Genomic DNA, 20,012 nt, shown 5'->3' on the forward strand with positions numbered 1-20,012 from the left:
GACTTGAGGTCAAATGCAGCCTCAGACACTAGCTATGTGACCTCCAGGCAACTCACAGAATTGCTGTCTGCCTCAGTTTCCTCCTATGTCAAATGGAGATAACAGTATCTATCACACAGGACTGTTGTGAGGATAAAAGACGCAGTATTTGTAAAGCACTTTACCAACCTTACGACACTCTGTAATTGCTTCCTATTTTGTTATTGTTTTGCTCTGTGCTAGAGCCCTGCCTCAGACTCTTAACAGCTGTGGGACCCCAAGCAAACCACAGCTTCTTCCAGTCACAGTCCTTCATCTCAGAAATGAGGAGTGATAACACTGCCTACCTTGATGGTGCAGTGGCTAGAGCAGTAGGTCTGGCATCAGGAAGACTTGGGCCACATCCTCACTATGTGACCCTGAGCAAGGCACGCAACCTCTGATGGCCTGACAAGAACCCACAGGGTTGTTGTGAGGATCAAATGAGATAACACGTAAGGTGCTTTGCAAATCTTCAAGTGCTAGGAATTATTATCATGTTAATCTTTCAGGTTTATAAAGGACATTAGAGCCATTGTGCAGATAAGCAACAATGAATATTTTTAGCCAAAGCTTGTCATCAAACCACCTCCTAAGGTATAGACTGGAATACAGGAGGAAGATTTGTTTGGGTAAATGAAATAGGCAGCCAGATGTCAGAAGGACAGCATGATTTAGGGTGTGGGGGCTAGGACGATGGACTTGGAGTAAGTAAGGACATTGGTTCAAATCCTGCTTCAGTCACCTACTATCTCTGCGACACTGGACAAATGACTTAAGCACTCTGTGACTCATTTTCCTCATCTGTCAAATAAAAGGATTGTATTTGATAGTTTTAAAATCCTTCTCAGCTTTAATCCTATAATTCTATGACCCTGTGAAATCTTGGAAGTTTTGAAATTCATTTGAAATACGGTCAGAGCAACATGCAAAGCTAAGTTGGAGGTTTTAAAGAGTTAGAGAAGTCTCCTTGAAACTACAGAATGAACTACATAACCACTCATTTATTATTTGGAAAATAAATGTATTTGTGTGCAATGATTGTAGTAGGCAGAGGGAAGAAATAAAGCTTGTTGAGGTTCTGACTATGTCTGAGTTCTCCCAGACTTAATTGCCTTGCTTCATGAGAAGATGTTTGCTGGTCTAATGAGGGTCATACTTTCAAATGGATAAGAAATGGATTTCCTTTCTTTCCATCAGGACTCATGGATTGCAAAAACTGGACATTCTGTACAATGGAGATGACAATTTCTTAAGCCTTGAGAAATGCTAGGAAAGGCAAGGAAATGTGATTCATGCTCACATTCTGCCCATGTTATTCATAAGACGTGTTTCCAAAGGGGAAATCCAATGAACTTTGAAATAAATCTGACACAGCTCTAACAGATTTAAGAGGTGAGGAGTTCTTCGTAGACGTCTGGTCTTTAGTGCTAACAGACATTTATGGGCTACAGATGGAAATGCTTTTGTTTAAACCAACTGAATGCCCAGCCAATTGTAGCAATGGACCTGGAGCCAAGAAGAGAAGTGAATTCAAATTCCATCTCAGACACTTTCTAGCTATATAGCCCTGAGAAAGTCTCTGTGTGCTTCAGTTTCCTCCTCTGTAAAATGGGGATAAGAACAATACCTACCTCCCAGGGTTGTGATGAAGATAGAGTGGGATAATTTTTGCAGAGCACTACATAAATCCTAGCTAGTATTATTACTTTAAAAGATGTAACATGAGGATTTTTGTACCTCAAAGTCATTTCTTTGGTATATTTTTTCTCTCAATTAAAATGGCATGATTTTAAAATTTTGAGAAGTTATTAAGAGGAATATATATATTTTTTTACTCAGTAAATGCCTTTCTAAAAATATAATATTTTACATTACTTTGATACTTCAGTCTCTGATCTCATCCCCATGGGTAGTGAGGCCCTCTGGCAGGACAGATGACCTATCCATACCCCCTCCAACCCACATCAAATCAACAAACATTCAATAGCACTTATTAAGGTGTTAGACATGGTCCCCTCAACAAGCTCACTTTCCAGTGAGGAAGATGACATGCAAACAGCTATGCACATAAAATATGATAGGATGGATAGGTATTCACCCACCAGCAGATTATTGCAATAGTCCAAAAGTGAGGTGATGAGGGCTTACATCAGAGAGGTGGTAGTATGTTTATGTGTGTGTGTGTATGTGCATACATATTAGTATGTATAGGAATATATACATAGAGTCTAGGTGGCACAGTAGATAAAGTGCCATACCTGGAGTCAGGAAGACTTATCTTCCTGTTTCGAATATGGTCTCAGACACTTACTAGCTGTGTGGCCCTGGGAAAGTTACTTAACCCTGTTTGCCTCAGTTTCCTTGTCAATGTGATGAACTGGAAAAAGGAATGGCAAACCTTTCCAATAGCTTTGCATGACTGAAAATTACTCAACAGCAAAAATACACAGATAGATGGATATAGATAGATGATAGATAGATAGATAGATAGATAGATAGATAGATAGATAGATAGAGTAAATGGACGATAATCTCAGAGGGAAGGCATTAGCAGTAAGGTCAACAAGGAAAGACTTCATGCACAAGGTCAGTAAGTCGGTCACTAAACATTATTAAGGGACTTCTACATGCTAAGGACTCTATTAAGCACTGGGGATACAAAAAGAGGGAAAAGCCAGTCCATCCCTCAAGGAGCTCACTAAGAAGGGGAGACAACAAACAAACAATCATTACACAAACAAGCTGTGTACTGGATAAATAAGAAATAATTAAATGAAGGAAGTCACTAGAATTAAGAGGGGTTGGAAAAGGCTTCCTACAGAAGATGGAATGTTAATTGAGACATAAAGGAAGCAAGTGAAGGTAGTATGCAGAGGTAAAGAAGGAGAGCATTCTAGGCCAATGGGGACAGCCAGAGAAAATGCCCAGAGAGGAGGAGAGATGGAATGTCATGTTCTTGGAACAGCCAGGAGGGCAGCTCTAGTGCTACTGAAGTGAAGAGTACATTGCAGGGAGTAAAGTGTAAGAAGACTGCAAAGGTAGGAGAGGTCCAGGTTACAAAGGGCTTGGAATGCCAAACGTAGAATTTTATGGGAGCCAATAGAGTTTATTGAGTAGGGGAGTGAACGGATCAGACCTGAGCTTTAGGAAAATCACTTCGGTGGCAGAATGGAGGATATACCGGGGTGGGCAAAGATTTGAGGCAGGCAGACCACCCTAGGTTATTGCAATAGTGCAGGCATGAGGTGATACCAAGGTGGCGACAGTATCAGAAGAGAGAAGGGGACAGATGTGAGAGGTATTGCGAAGCTGAAATTGCCACAGATTGGATATGGAGTCAGGGGCATGAAAGATATAAAGGATTAGAGGATGACACCTAGAAGGTGAGACAAACTGAGTCTTAGGAGGTGGAGAGAGAAAGGACAAACATAAAGGACCCCCATAGAAAAGGCAGGGGGTCAGGGAACAGAGATGAGGACAATAGCAAGAAGGGTGAGGTCGCTGAAATGGCGAGTCTGCTGTCACTTGTCTGTTCACAAGGACCTGGCACATAGTAGGCATTTAATAAATATTTGTGGAAGTCTAGAAAGGAGGAAGGGGATTTTAGAAGCCAAACAGGATTCTATCATGGAGGCAATGAAGGGGCACTAGAATTCACTGAATAGAAGGTTGACATGGTCACATCTACATTTTGGGAAAATTACTTTGGCAAGGAAGTCCTGAGTTCAGTTCTGTCCCAGACACAAGCTCTGTGACCTTAGTCCACTCACCCTCCCAATCTCAGTTTCCTCATCTCAAAAATGGTGATAGTATCACCTGTCTTACAGGATTATTGTGAAATAATATTTGTAAAATATTTCGCAAACATGAAAGCTCTAAGTAAATACTAACTATTATTACTGAAACTATTCTCAAAATTTCATTGAGTCAGGACAGAAGACCTAGGCTGGTGACATCACTTCTTGGTCATCTGAATACAAAACAGCCACCAAGAACTCCCAGAGCCCTCTCCTATGCTTGGCTAGTGGGTCGCCATTGGCAGCTCAGGCAAGGAAATTTTGAACAGCTGAATCGACTGGAGGTGTCCTCAAGGACACCGAATGTCCTTCTCCTGGCATGCCTAAGTAAGTCTCCTTTGGTTAATGGTTGCATGAACTCTGATTGTCTCTTTTTGTTCCACATCAAACCAAAACTACAAGGCAACTGGCCTAGGTCTGGCCCAGCCCAGAACAACAATTCCCCTTCACTAGCAGTCTTTAAGGAAATAAGGTGGGTAACATCTTATCAGGTATATGCTGGAGGTGATTCTGATTCAGGTATTCATTAGGTTATCTGGACCCTAGGGTCCTCTCCAACTCTGACATTTTGTGATTCTGTGATTTTATCCAAATCTAGTGACCTTCTTTCAATCCTCAACTTTCTTTACCTTTGACACTGTCAATTACCATCCCACCTAAAATCTCAGCCTACTCCAATCCTGGAATGCTTTTCCTCCCCATCTCTATCTCTTAGCTTCCCTAGGTTCCTTCAAGTCTCAGCTAAAGTCCCATCTTTATCAATAAGCCTTCCCCAGTTCCCTTTAATTTACTGTCTTCTCTTTGTGATTTCCCTTAATTTATCCTGTATATATCTTGTTTAAACATAGTTGTCCCCATGTTGTCTTTCTGCAAGCCCCTCAAGGGTAGAAATTGTTTGTTTGTTTGTTTGTTTTCCCTTTCTTTGTAACTCCAGCACTGAGCATAGTGCCTGATACATAGGAAACATTTAATAAATGTTTATTGACTCACATTGCAGTATGATAGATTTAAAATTTATATTAAAAAAACCATGAAACATTTGAATTATAATGGGTTGCATGACTGGAGATCATTTCTCACAAAGATTGAGTGACTAATTATCCTGCTATGCAATAAAAGATGACCTTGCTCAGGTATGAGTTGGACTGGATATATAGTGAGGCTCTGAGATTCTGTTTCTGAAATTTTACATTTACCCTACTACATTTCTCCTTATCAGATCCATCCCATCATCCTAATCTGTCATTTTTCTATTACCTCTTGATTGTGTCATCCAGTGTGTTAGCCATTCCTTCCAGCTTTGCTACATCTCCAGATTTTGCAATCAATGATTTTTCATCCATGCCATTGGATGAAAAATGAAGAACAATACTGGGTCAAGTATAGATCCTTAGACCCCCTTCACTGGAGCTATCTGACCGCAGATTTTATCTACAACATTCCCCTGAGAGACCAATCTAGTAATCTCATCAATTAAGGAAATAAGGAGAGTATAACATAATCTCTTCTGGATGTAGTCATGACGGTGCTTTGTGATCACCTCTTGCTTTTTCAGTGTTCACAATCCAGTCCTTCACAAACTGATCCCAAAAATTTTGCTGAAATGTCTTCCCATTTCTGAAAATCCTTTCCAGTTCTGCAACACTTTTCTCCTCTACAGTCTTTTGAAGATGACTTATGGGAGCTAAGCAAAAACATCTGCTAGCTCTTTCAGTCCCCTGTGGTGCAGTTGGCTCAGACCAACTTGGTAATTTGAATTCACCAAGAGTATCTCCATATGCAACTTAGGTTTCAACATCTCATTAGCCATATTTCCTATCCTTTCCAGAACAAGGATCATTCACCTTAAAAGCTAATAACAAAATTTATAATGTAATTTTTTTTACTTCTTTTGGTCATCCATTACCAACTTATCTGCCCTAAGAAGTAATTATATCTCTTCTTTGATAATCCTCTCCTTTCCAATATGACTTTTAAAAAAAAATCTTTTCTTGACCTTGGCATTCTTCACCAGCCTCACTTCATGGTGAAGTTTGGCAGTCCAGACACTCTTCTTACAAGATTATGATATATTTTCATTAGTCTTAAGTTACCTGCACTCACTGTTATCTTTGTTATTTTAAGATAATTTTTCATTTTTCAGTTATCAAATATTTCTTTTTCTCCTCACCTCCTAGGGAAAAAAAAGAAAGCATCCTTTTAGTTGTAGTCAATTTAATTTATAGTCAGTTTAATTAACTGACTATATTATTAATGTAAGATATTAATTAAAGTAATTAAGACAGATTCTGAACAAATTCAATACTGCTAGGATTAGAAAAGAAATAGTTAACTGAAGAAAAATCTTTATCATTTTTTTAAACATAGGACTTGTTTCCAAAATACCTAAGGAACTGATTCAGATTTATAAAAATAAGAACCATTCCTTTGCTTCTCTCTTCTAGAATCTAGACAAAGGAAGGTACTTTCTGATACCCACCAACCCATCCTGAAGGAGGGAACCCAATGTTCTCATTCCACTCTGACCCTCAGGCCTACTCCAAGCTTCTCAACTGAGGTAGGTCAGGCCACACTGTTCACCCCTCATCCACTGCTGGCTGGATATGGTCCCTCATAACCTTTGGATGAGCAGGGAGTCACAAGCTGTGATACTCCCATAAAATAGAAGGAAACTACAACTTCCAAATTACCACTATGTTTTCTGGACTGCCACACATGGTCATCAGACCTGCCAGCATACCCTAAGAACCAATGAATCTTGTTATCCTCTCTGTACTGTACTCTCCTATATGTCAATTGGAAATGGGAGCTCCTTGAGAACAGAGACTGACTCATTTTCTATTTGTCTCAGGAGTGCTTAGGAGAGTCCTTAGTGCATAATAAGCACTTCACAAATGTTTTTTCAGTCATTCATGTCTTCTAAAAATCTAAGTGAACTAATAAGTTCCTTTTACAACCCCATCAATCTCTCTCATCAACTCTACCTTTCCTTCCTTATCAGAATTGTTCCTATTGGTTCTTTCCAACCAACATTTTTTCCTAATCTGATTTCATTCAATTCCCATTGCATACGTAGTTTACACCTTTGATTGATTGACTCAGTTCCATAGAGGTAACCAGGACTGTTCAGGCTTAGTTTATGCATTTAATTGGTCAGCGCTTTCTCACCTGATTAATGTATTAGATATTATTTTGTTAGTTACTTTAATTGGGATCAAAGTTTGTGGGACAATCTTCTTTCATATAAAGCACAAATAAATTTGTTGTTTTGAGCTGTATAAGGTAATGTACATAAACCCATTTTCTACATTTGCTTTCCTCAATTTAAAAGTCGTTCCAGTTCAAATTCTTTTTAGTTGCAAATATGCGCAGGCTCACAGGGGAGATTGTCACTGCTCCAGATGGCTGCAAATGTATACGGTTCCACCTAACCTCACTTTATTTCAAAATAATTGAGCTTCTCTTCTTGTGTATGTAGTCTTCTAAAGGAAAGCGTGGTCTACCAACATGGTGAAAAACCATGGTGCTATGTGTTCCAAATGTGTTGTGTAACTTCATGCTTGTGTGTTGTTCACAGTTAAGCATGAGAAGACATTGAGTCATCAGAATTATTGTTTACAGGCTTGTCGGTTTGCTTGTCAGATTCAGAAAGGAAGCATTTGTCTCTAAGTCAGAGAAAAAGTAGTATTGGATTTAAGAGTAAGAAAACCTAGGTCAAGTCTGTTTCTCTTTTACCTTTTAGCTGTATCATCTTGACCACTTAACCTCTCTGAGATTCTTTGAGTTTAGCTTCTTCCTGGGAAAATACAGATTAATGCTTACACTAACCTAACTCCCTACCAGGGTTTATGAGGCTCAGCCCTGAGAATTATAAGAAGGCAGAATGTAAATACCAGCTTATAATACTCATACTGAAAGAATGAGCCTTGTTTGTTTTGCAGTTAGCCTTTTCCCCCCTCAAGGCAGACTAAGATAGAGACCTCACTAAAACTGAGTGTGCATGCACATGCACACACATATGTGTGTACATGTGTGTATATGCATGTGCATATATACACACAAACACACATGTATACATGCATACACATAGATGTGTTGTGTGCATATACATTATATACATATGTGTGCGTGCATATATGCACATTTATACAAATATGCATATATACTTACACATATGTGAATATACACAATATATATTCATATAGATATATACTACACACATATACGTATACACATACGTGCATATTCACATATACATGCATACACACAGATCTATCTATCTACCTACCTATCTTTATTGCACCAAACAGGCAAATAAACAGAAAGAAAAGAAAGGACTGTGTTTTCAATCCTTGTTTAGTTCTAGTTTGAACTGAGACCTGGGGTACTGGAGGATAAAAAGGATAGGGTAGAATCTAGCTTCTCAGTAACAACGAATCAAAGAAAACTCAGTTCGATGAGCTTATGCACACATTCCTTAATGGACAGCTCTAGTGTGTCATCTGGTTCAGTGCTCAGGTATTTATAAGAGATCAGCCACACAGTAGCTAGAAACTGAGCCTAGTTAGAGCCTCTCGACGCTCAGAACTATAAAATCTCATGTTGTAAATTGTTAATTTAAACTCTCTGAGGAACAGTCAGAGAATATTAAGGAGTTAAGCACACACATTTAAATCTTCTAGGATCAGAGATTTAGTAATGGAAGGGAACTTAAAGGTCATTGAGCCCAACTGCTTCATTTTATAGATGAGGAAACAAGCTTAGAAAGGGTAAGTGACTGGTCTAGGTTTGCATAGTTAGTGAATGTCTAGAACTTGGGCCTTCTTGACTCCAAAGGCAACCTTCTATCATCTCCAAATGTTATTTCAAATATACTGAATGGTTATTTAGTTACACAGTTGCTTTTTGAACAGGACAAGATTCCATACCTATTAAAATGCTCTTGAGGAGAAATTTTTAAGACTGATGTAAACTACCAAGAAAATCTAGGGCTGAAACAAGCATATTATATATCTCAAAGACTACTGTCTGGTAGGTCAATAAACAAAATAAGTATAGTTCATTTTTTTTATGGTATTGGACAGAGAGAGAGAGAGAGAGAGAGAGAGAGGGTATGTGTGTGTGTGAGTGTGTGTGTGTGTGTGTGTGTGTGTGTGAGAGAGAGAGAGAGAGAGAGAGAGAGAGAGAGAGAGAGAGAGCTGACCCTATTGTCATTATTGTCATTTAAAGAAGCTTATTTTCCAAATTATTCTGGGGATAAAAGTGGATGTGGGGAAGGAGAACAGAACAGTTTTCATTCACTAATGCTGTGCATTGGTTGGTGACTATTTTGGTTTCTTCATTAGAAGTTATAGGATTTGAATACTGTCCCTTCCCTTGGTGGGCTCTTGTGGGTTATCAAAACAATATTTAGGGTGAAATGAACTTCAGATGTTTCGCTTTTGGGGCTGAATAAATGCAAACAAATCAAGACAGATTTTCATTTAAAAGTTCTTCACATTTGAACTCAAGCCCATCAGGGTGGGACTCAAAGAGTTAAATATTATTAAAAGGCTTACAATCAGGGTTTCATCAAGAAAAGTCAGTAATAGAGTTTGGAACACATTTTTAAAAACAAATGTTAAACATTATATCTACCTATAATTTGAAGAAATGAACATTTTAATTTAATTTTTTTAAAAAAGGATAACTATAAATATTTCTCAATATCATATTACCTTTTCAAGAACATGCCTGTGTCCAGAAAAAAATTAAAATAAAAAACAGAAACATTAAAGTATCTTTCACATGCCATACTGTAATACAATAATAAAGGGTACAAAAGCAAAAGGTAAAATATGAATGGAGATAGTCATGTGTTGGATAGTGAAATGACTAAGTCAAAGATAAAAACAAGTCATAAAAACAAGCTATGTAAAAAAAAAAAGATACCAATAAAAAAGCATCAAGAAGTTTGGAATGCAGTTAAATCAGTTCTCAAAGAAAAACAAAAATGTGTGTGTGTGTGTGTGTGTGTGTGTGTGTGTGTGTGTGTGTGTACAAAGTAGCTAAATACATAGTTTGGGAGGGAGAGATTTAGCAGTTGCGGAGATCAGAGAAAGACCTCAAGTTAAAAATGCGCTTGAACTGTATCTTGAAGAAAGAGAAGGGTTGTACTAGATGGTGGTAAAGAGGAAGTGCATTCCATGTACAAGAAATGGCTGGTCCAAAAGCACAGAGGTAAGAGATAGACTAGCCTGTGTAAGAATCTGAGAATCAAGTTGATTTGCATCACAAAGCAAAACCTGAAATCTAAATGAAATGGGTGATCACACATTAAAAATATACATTCAGATTACATATAAAATACTCTAACAACACAAGAAATAAAGTTCTTACCACCCCAATTTCAGGAAATTAAATTGAATACATATCACATCTGGATAACTGGGGCAACTAGGTGGCATAGTGGACAAAGTACCAGGTCTGGAATCAGGAAGACGTGAATTAAAATCTGGCCTCAAGACACTGGCTAGCTGTGTGATCCTGGCCAAGTCACTTAACCCTGTCTGCCTCAGTTTCCTCATCTGTAAAAAAAGCTGAAGAAGGAAATGGCAAACCATTCCAGGATCTTTGCCAAGAAAATCCCCAATGGGGGTCGTGAAGTGTTGGACACAACAGAAATGACTGAACAGCAATTGATGGATGACCAAAGAAAAGAGACTGTAATTGAATTTTATTAAACGGTTAAAGAGACATTAAGAACAACGCTATAAAATATTCTCAAAAATTGAAAAAAAAAACACTGAACAAAATGCCTTTTATGAGATAAATATATTTCTATCATCGCCAAGGAAGAATAAAGCAGAGAGAGAGAAAACTGTAGGTTCATGTCACTAAAGAGCATTTTCACATACTTTTGAAAACATTCTAGCAAAATACTACAGTCATAAATCCAAAAGACTATTCACAATGGTCAAGTCTGATTTATACTAGAAATTCAAGAATAATTCAACCATAGGAAAACAGTTAAAACAGAAGATAATATGCAGCAACAGCAAAAACCAAAATCACTTGATTATTTGTCTGTTTTTTATTGTTTTAAATTTAATTATTATCTAAGTACATTTGCAAAGATAATTGTACAATGAAGAGCATAAAAAGTGGTCTGAGGTAGCTATTCACTTGCCATGGTCTTAGAAATTGTATATATTTAAAATAAGACCCTTTGAAAAGAAGGAAAAGAAAAAGTTTCTATTATTAGGCCACAAGAAAAAAATCTCATTAGACTAAGGATATAAACAGAGCTTTATAAAGAGAGAAGAATCATTTTCTGGGTTTCTCACAGTGACAGGCAAATGACAAGGCTGAATTTCAAGGCTCTTACTGACACATACGGTATATATGACCTCTTCCCCAGGCCTAGCCAGTTAGAGGTGGAGATGTGTGAGACATGTTGTAGAACAAACAGCAGAAGTGCCACAAGGAAGAACCAATGCCTAGTCATTCCAGTCACTGCTGGAGAGGAGGCTAATCCCTCACCTTTCCAGTGGGCCCAGGCTAAATGACTCATCCGTATCCTGTCCCAGCCTGACTCGGATGGAAGCTCAGGGATCCACTGCTTCTTCAGAAAGATAAGGAAGGGACAGTTAGAAAACCACAGTGGACATCTTATGTAGTTATCAATAGCAGGGGGAAGCTCCCTTCTGAGAACAGGCCTTAAATTACAGAATGGGAACTGGGATTCCCCTGTGGAGTTGGATATGGTATGAGAGAAAGACCTGATGTCTCTCAGTGCCAAGTCTTAGATAAATTCAGAGATGCTCCAGGGAATCAGCTCTTCTGCAGCCAGATTGCCTCCAAAGTATCCTGCTAGCCCTCTGACCTCTCTGATCTGAGCAAGTTTCCTTCATGAAAGGTTGAGTCAACTTACGTTAGAGAAATACTAAATAGCAAATGATTAATGACTTTTTCCCACAGGAGGAGGCAAGAGTGCCTTGGCTAGACTCCCAAGAACTGTGTGTGTGTGTGTGTGTGTGTGTGTGTGTGTGTGTGTGTGTGTGTGTGTGTGTGTGTATGTAAATAAGTTTCAAAGGATCTTGCTCTGGGGGCTACAGAAGAACCTCGTGACAAAATATGACATTGTGTTATTTAACATAGCTATAAAAGAATCCTTTTTGATGTGAAAAAAAGCATATAGAGTAGAAGAAGAAAAACTGAATTTGTTGCTTATAGTGAACTTCCTTAAAACCCTTTCTGAAACTGAAGTTTAGCACCTTCTTTGCAATTAATGGTCTTAAAGAGTTTTCTTGACTACTGAGAGATCAAGTGAGTAGTCCAGGATTAGATATCTAGTATATCTCAAAGGTGGGACTTTGGCATAGGTCTTGTAGTTTCCAAAGCCAGCTCACTATCATACATCTCAGTGCTTAAACCACATGTCTAAACCTACATTACATTATTGGCAATGGAAAAGGAAACGTTTTCCCAATAAATATAAGGATAAAGCAAAGATTTTGCCTCTCCCTACTCCAATTCAATATGTATGTAGAAATAGTAGTGATAGTAATAAGGTGAGAGAAAGAAATTAAAGGCAAAAGAATCAGTAAAGAGTGGGGAAAGTTTGTGATTTACCCAGAAAATCCCAGCAAACCATAAAAGTAACAAACTGAGATGATAAAAAATTTCAGTAGAGTTGAACACAAAATAAATCCACCAAAACAATCATTAGTATTTCTGTATGTCAATAACAAAACCAGGAAAAGTATAGAAACAGAAACTCCATTTAAAATACCTACAAAATGTATAAACCATTTCATTATCAATATACTACATATAGACTCAAGAAATATACACTTAAAGGCAGATTTCACAGAAATAAAAGAAGGTAAATAATTGTAGCCCCAAACTGCTTATTGTTGGGCTCTGCCAGTATAATTAAAGTGATGATCCTACCTTAATTAATTTATGAATTAAATCCTAAATAAGCCTAAACCAAGAGAATGTTTGAAAGAACTAAATAAAATAACAATCTATTTGAAGGAACAGAAGATCTAGAATTTTCAGGCAAATAATGAAATATAGTAGGAATTAAGGGGGAATTGAATTTCTAGACCTTCAAATGTGTTACAAAGCAGAATTCACGAGAATTAATTTTTACTGGTTGAAAGAAAAGTAGAAGAGTAGAAAAGCCTGGCAAGCAAAAATCAGAAATAATCCAACTCGGTAACCCAGGGTTCAATAAACTGAAGAGCATGACCTCCTGAGGAAGTGATTCCTTATTCAACAAAGACTTCTGGGAAAACTGAATGGCATTTTAGTAGAAAACAAGTCTTAGGCCAATGTTTAAATAACACGCCAAAATAATTTGTAAATAGACACTTGACTATTTAGTATTAAATGTTACACCATAAAAAATTTGGGAGAGATTGAAATCAGGGACCTTTCAAGCTATGGCTAAGGAACATAGTTCTTAATCATATGAGGAGAAAGGAGGGGAAGAAAACAAACATTTATTAAGCACTACTGTGTGCCAGGTACTGTGCTATGCACTTTGCAGCTATCAGTTCATTTGATTTCCACAACAACTCGAGAAGGAAGGTATTATTATTTTACCCATTCTGTAGTTGAAGTGCCTGCTACAAGTTGAACTCAAGTCTTCCTGACTCCCAACAAGGGACAGGGAAAATCCTAAAAGAGAAAATAAATAATTTTGACTAAGCATTTAAAGCTTATGATGAAGCAAAATCAGTGCAGTGAGGGAAAAGAGGAAGAGGGGGACTGTCGATTGGGGGGAAATTTTCTGCATCAAATATCTAGGAAAAAGTCTTCTATCTAAGCTATAAAGGAATTGGCACAAATATATAAGATCAACATCCATTCTTCAAACTAACGTATAAATTGTCAAAAAACAAGAACAGGGAGCAGCAAAGGTGTCAGTGTAAGGAAAAGCAGTCTAGCCAAGTTCTTCCCACAGCTAGCTAAGAAGAGCCCCAGACCAATGAGTGATCTGGAAATATAAAGAATAACCACTGGGGGCCATTATTCCAGTCCAAGATGACAAATCCAGCCTATCAGAAAGTGACCAGAAGCACTCTGTCACTCTCCGATCACACAACTAGATCAGAATTTCAGATTCAGACTTAAGGCTCATATTGGCACTAGCCTGGCAGTGCTCTTACTCTGACTTCAGAGAAGAACCAAGAATCCTGCCCCTGGGTTCAGACCAGGGCTAGGCTTTCAAACTGTCATTCCAAACCTTCCGAACCTCCCAGTTGGCTAATATGGGTCAACAATTGTCTGCTGGAGACACCTAGAGGCAAATCTGCAATCAGTCTATACCCTAGTTCAGACCACTTAGGGCCCATTGAAAGTTTGTAGCTCCATGTCCTAAAAAGATGCTATAACTGGTTAAAAAAAAAATCAATCAATATTTAGAGGAAACAGCTGCAGGACTCTAGACAATACAAGACAGGAATAAATAAGGTTCTAGCATTCTCTCCAGAAATAAACAGAGCCTGACTCAACACAAAGTCCTAATCCAGGAAGTAACTCTGAAAGAATGAGCAGACAAACAAACAAGACTACCGTGATAAAGAGCTATTATGAAATCAGGGATTCCTGAGACACTAATTTAACAGAAAAACATAATCCCCAAAAAAACTACAAACAAAGTATTAATGGAAAACAAAATTAACATTTGGCCCTAAGTCAAGTGGAATTTATTTAAGAAATAAAACAAGACTTTTTTTTAACAAGATAAAATTTTATAATAAAGGAAATGCAATCTCAAGAACAAAGAACTGGAAAAGAAATGAAAGCTATAGAAGAAAGACTTGGAAAGAAAATGAACAATTTAGTATAATAGGTAAAAAAATCTTACATAAGTTACAAATTTCTTGAAAATTAAATGGGTCAAACTGAAGTTACTAACACCATAAGACACACACACACACACACACACACACACACACACATACACATACACACATACACATACATCAAAACAAAGTTAAAAGATTGATTCCATGTCAATGTAAAATACTTCAAGCAACCAAAACGTGTTCAACTATTAAGAAGCTACAGTAAGGAAAACACAAGATTTAGCAACAACCTCTGTAAAGAAGCAGAAATTGTGGAATACAAAAGGAGAAAGATATAGAATTCCAATTAGTAACTTGTCCAGAAAAACTGAAAATAATTCTTTTTTCTAATATTTGATATTCCCCAATTACATATAAAGACAATTTCTAACATTCATATTTTTAAATTTTTGAGTTCCAAATTCTCTTCCTCCTTCTTCCTTTCCCTCTCCTTGAGATGGTAAGAAGTTAGGTATGTTATACATGTACAGTCATGCAAAACATACTTCCATATTAGTCATTTTGTGAAATGAATGTAATTATACAAGGGAAAACATGAACCCTTAATGAAAAGAAGACTTCCAAGCATTCCTGATATAAAGTGCAAAGCTGAATAGAAATTTTGAAACACAAACCACAAGAATCTGAAGAAACAAAAATGTCAACACAACTGAGAAATCAGAAAGGAGTAAATAAAGAACAAGAGTTTCTATTTTAATAGAGTGGAGAAGACTAAAGTGTTCCTTGAGATACCCCCAGGGTACACACATAGAAGTTTAAACAAAAAATGAGGGCTGATGGAAAGGGAGTGGATAACACTTGAACTTCTCTTTCATCTGAACTGATCAGAATTTTGTGTAGAAATATATTCGGATCAACACAGAAATCAGAATCAAACACAAACAGGAAGACAAGAAGGGAGAACAAGAGAGAGGATAGATTCAGGAAGAGGTTAGTCATAAACAAAACAAATGGTGTATTCAGAGGTCAGATCATAAAGAGAGGTTCAAAAGGAATGAAAGGGTAAGAGCCTGTGACTAGAACGTGGTGAGGTGAAAAGATCAGGGGCAGTGGAACTAAAGCTGATTGTTTAAAATATTACAAACAAATGCAGAGAAGCAGAAAGATTATACACATCCTTTACTCATCACAATACAATAAAGTTTTATTCAACAAAAGGCTATTAAAGGATTAAAAATTCATTAAAAACTATATAACTTAATCCTAAAGAATTAGTAGGTCAAAAAACAAATCATAAAAACAACAGATAATTTTATTAAAGATGACAACCATGACATAAAATATCAGAATTTTATGCATGAAGACAAAAATTTTGGGGGGGAAAATCTTCACCAACAAAACCGAAAAAAAAACAGGTCAATGAATTGGGCATTCAAAAAAACCTAGAAAGCTAACAATTTTTAAAAATTAAATACCAAAATCAAAATTCTAAAAATCAAAGAAAAGATTAATAAAATTGAAGCAAAAAGAATCAGAATTAATAAATGAAATTAGGAGATTGGGGGAACAATAACATATATATATGTCATTAGCTAATTTGATTTTTTAAAGAGAAACGAAATTGGTATTATCAAAAGTAAAAAAAGAATACAGGAAATTATTAGAAACTATTTCCCCAACTATATATCAAAAATTCCAACAAATTAAATAAAATGGAATATTTACAGAAATACAAAATGCTCAGGTTAACAAACCAAGATATAGAGATTTAAACAGCACAACTTAATATCATCATGATGTGTAATTTGTTACTTTCACTGAGAAATGGTAAAAATCCAAAGTAATCAGCCAGAAGAAGAAAAAGAAAATCAAAAGTAGACGCATATCCCAATCTAGTTCGACAAGTATATATTATTCACCGAACCTAGTGATAATTGAGTCCTGAATTGTCTAGGAATGGAAAGAAAAGAAAAAAGGAAGAAAAAAACCCAAATGATTCTAACATACACGTATAATAGTCAGTGGGAACTGAATCACAAAGTCTAAACATCATGTAAGAAAATAGGCATTTCAAGGTTGACAAAGCCCACATCTCACAATACATCTGTGTAGTAGATAATGAATCATGATATGTATTTAATTATAATGAAAAAATTAAGGCACAAAGAACAAAGTGACTTGCTGCAGGATTTATGGTGCCAAGGAGCCAAGCCGGCACTCACATCAGGAACTCTGACTCCAAGATCAAAGTTCTTTCCACTGTAGTGTGATGTCCCTGAAAGAGATCCCTTTAAAAATTCCCAGTTCCCCCAAATCATCTATCTCTATTTTGGATAAGGGTGCTATGAAGGAAACTGCTTCTCAAGGTTGAGTCTTTTTATCATTATATTATCTTATTCCTTTCCAGGGGTGGGAAACCTGCAGTCTTGAGGCCACATGGGACCCTCTAAGTCCTCAAATGTGGCCCTTTAACTGAATCTGAACTTCACAGAACAAATCTCCTTAATAAAAGAATTTGTTCTGTAAAACTTGGACTCAATCAAAAGGTGGCACCCAAGGACCTAGAAGGCCACATGGGACCTCAAGGCTGCAGGTTCCCCACCTATGCTAAGGCTTATCATTGCAACCTCTCGTCTCATATTTTATAGAAATACGTACATATATAAAGACATATATGTGTATTGTATATACATATACACATATATGTTCATGTATGTATATATGTGAATATACATATATGCCTATATACATATATAGCATTTACATAACACTTACTATGTGGCAGGAAGTATGCTAACCATTTTACAGGTATTGCTTCTTTAGATCCTGACAACAACCCTGAGGGGTAAGTGCTATTATTTTTCCCATTTTACAGATGAGGAAACTGAGGCCAAAAAAGGTTAAGTGACTTGTCTAGGGTCACATAGCTAGGAAGTACCTAAGGCTGAATTTGAAGTCAGATTTTCCTAGCTTCAGGAGTGACACTTTATCCACTGAGCCACCTATCTGACTGTATGCATATGTGTATGTATGCATATGTGCATTGTATGGTGCATGTGTATATGCACATGTGTGCATATGAATGCACATAAAATATACCTAAAATATCCATGTTGAATCTACAGCTCTGCATTCAGCACGGCCCTTTTAAGTCCCATAGCCTTACTTCACTCGCCCTCCTTTCCATATAGAGTTCCCAACTTCTTGTAACTTTATCCCCCCAGCCCTGAATTATTCATTTATTTTATTGAAAGGCTATTTAATAATTTTATTTGACAGATAGACTGCTCCTAAGAAGCCTTAGGCAAAAGATCTGAATGTCTTGTTCTTTTGCAGGGAACCATCCCTTACAAACAACCTTTATGATGTTTAGTCTTCCTGCTCTGGCCTATGGGACCAGCAGTCCATAATGTGCTTGTATGTGGAGTTGGTTTGTTTTCCAGCCACATTTGTAGCCTCTTTGTCAGGTCACTATGGATCCATTTAAAAATATGTGTCTCCTAATGTTCATTTATTACAGTACATTATAGCAATGCAAAAAAAATCTGGGGGAGATGTCGCCTTTCTCAACCTTTATTTGAGTTTTGACCTTTGTCAACGCACAATATCAATGTTTCACTTGGAAGGCAAACTCATTACCTAGGACTATGTCTACTTTGCAGATTGCCTGTACATTCAATTAAGTGCCAATAGTCTCAAAGAGCATCTTAGCGGCCTACACCAAGTGATCCGCAATCCAAACAAACAAAATGCGAAAATGTGTGGTTAAAATTCAGTTTCAGTTGATGTCTATTTTCTTTTCAGTCCTCACCAAACTGACTCTGATCTCATCTTACCCATTACTCTGAATTCAGATAACGCTTTAATGATGAAAAACTAAAGACTGACCTTTCTATATGCTCAATTGATCTTGGACGGGGAGAAAGGGTGGGTGAATCGTCATGCTGTTAGAGGACAAAACTGTCTAGACTGAGTCAAAATACAAGTTTAAAATTTTCTAAGATTCTAGACCCTGAAGGAGACTGTATCTAGAAACAGAACCAATTTAAGTTTTGTAATTTAAACGATCAGTATGATGGGGCCAGAGGATCTGGGGTCAAATTCTACTTCTGATGCTTATGACCTGTAGGACCTTGGGTAAGTCCCTAGGTCTCAGTTTCCTCATCTGTAAAATGAGAAATTGAACTAGATGGCCTCCAAGATCCCTTCTGGCCTTATTTTATGATTCTATGACCTGTTATTAAAGTACAAAAAGCTTGTGCAGCTCCAAGGAACTTTGATAAATCATTTAACTGTTTAACTTTGCATTCAGATAATATTTTATTGCCTGTGTGTTTTGATTTAGAAGACACACGAGTTGATACTGAATGCCGGTAAATACACAAATGATATGTAAATATGATTAACATCCTATCAGTGATTAGGATAAAGGAAGGGATCAAAATTGTAGCAGTTAGCATAAAGTAGAAAAACACTTTATAATAAATTAAAATAGAAAAAACTTAACAAGACTTCTAGTCCAAAAAAATAGAATGTTTATAAACTTTTCAGATTATGTTAATGACTATCACTGGCCAAACTGGGGTGGGGAGAGAAGAGGGTCCCTTGCTCACCATGTGCAAGATGCCAAGTGATCATGTATGAGATACGTACATACGCATGTGTTTTATATGCATACACAACATATATGTATATGTAACATGCATATATATGTGCGTTATGTATACATAATTTGCATATTGCCTGCCCCATTATATGAGCTTTTTTGAGGGCAGGGACTGTGTTTTTGCCTTTCTTTTACCCCCAACACTTAGCATAGTGTCTAGCACACAGTAAACACTTAATATTTGTTTTCTGACTCTTACTGGAAAGTTTCAGTATGGTGGTGAAGGAAGAGTTACATGGGACTAAAGAGAGACCATGTAGGGAGAAAGTATAGATGTTGAGTACAGAGGATTTATATTATACATATGTACATATATAATGTAATATATACAGATAGATGAAAGATAGATAGATAGATAGATAGATAGATAGATAGATAGATAGATAGATAGATAGAGATGATAGATAGATAGATAGATAGATAGATAGATAGATAGATAGATAGATAGATAGATAGATAGATAGATAGATAGATAAAGACGTAAATAGAACATAATTGCAGGGGGAAGTTTCTAACAGTAGAAGAAAATAAAAAAGTTCTCCTGCAGAAGATGTAATTTGAGCTGAGTTTTGAGTGAAGCTTGAGAAATGAAGAGGCAGAGGTGAGGAAGCAGAGTGTTCCAGATATGTGTAAAAGCAGGGACCCTGACCCACCCAGGATGGCCTGCTGTACCAGCTCTTAGATCTGCTTTTCTAAAAGAAAAGCAACTTTTTAGAGGACAACAAT

This window comes from Notamacropus eugenii, chromosome 4, assembly GCF_028372415.1.
Source record: "Notamacropus eugenii isolate mMacEug1 chromosome 4, mMacEug1.pri_v2, whole genome shotgun sequence".
NCBI classification, from domain to species: domain Eukaryota; kingdom Metazoa; phylum Chordata; class Mammalia; order Diprotodontia; family Macropodidae; genus Notamacropus; species Notamacropus eugenii.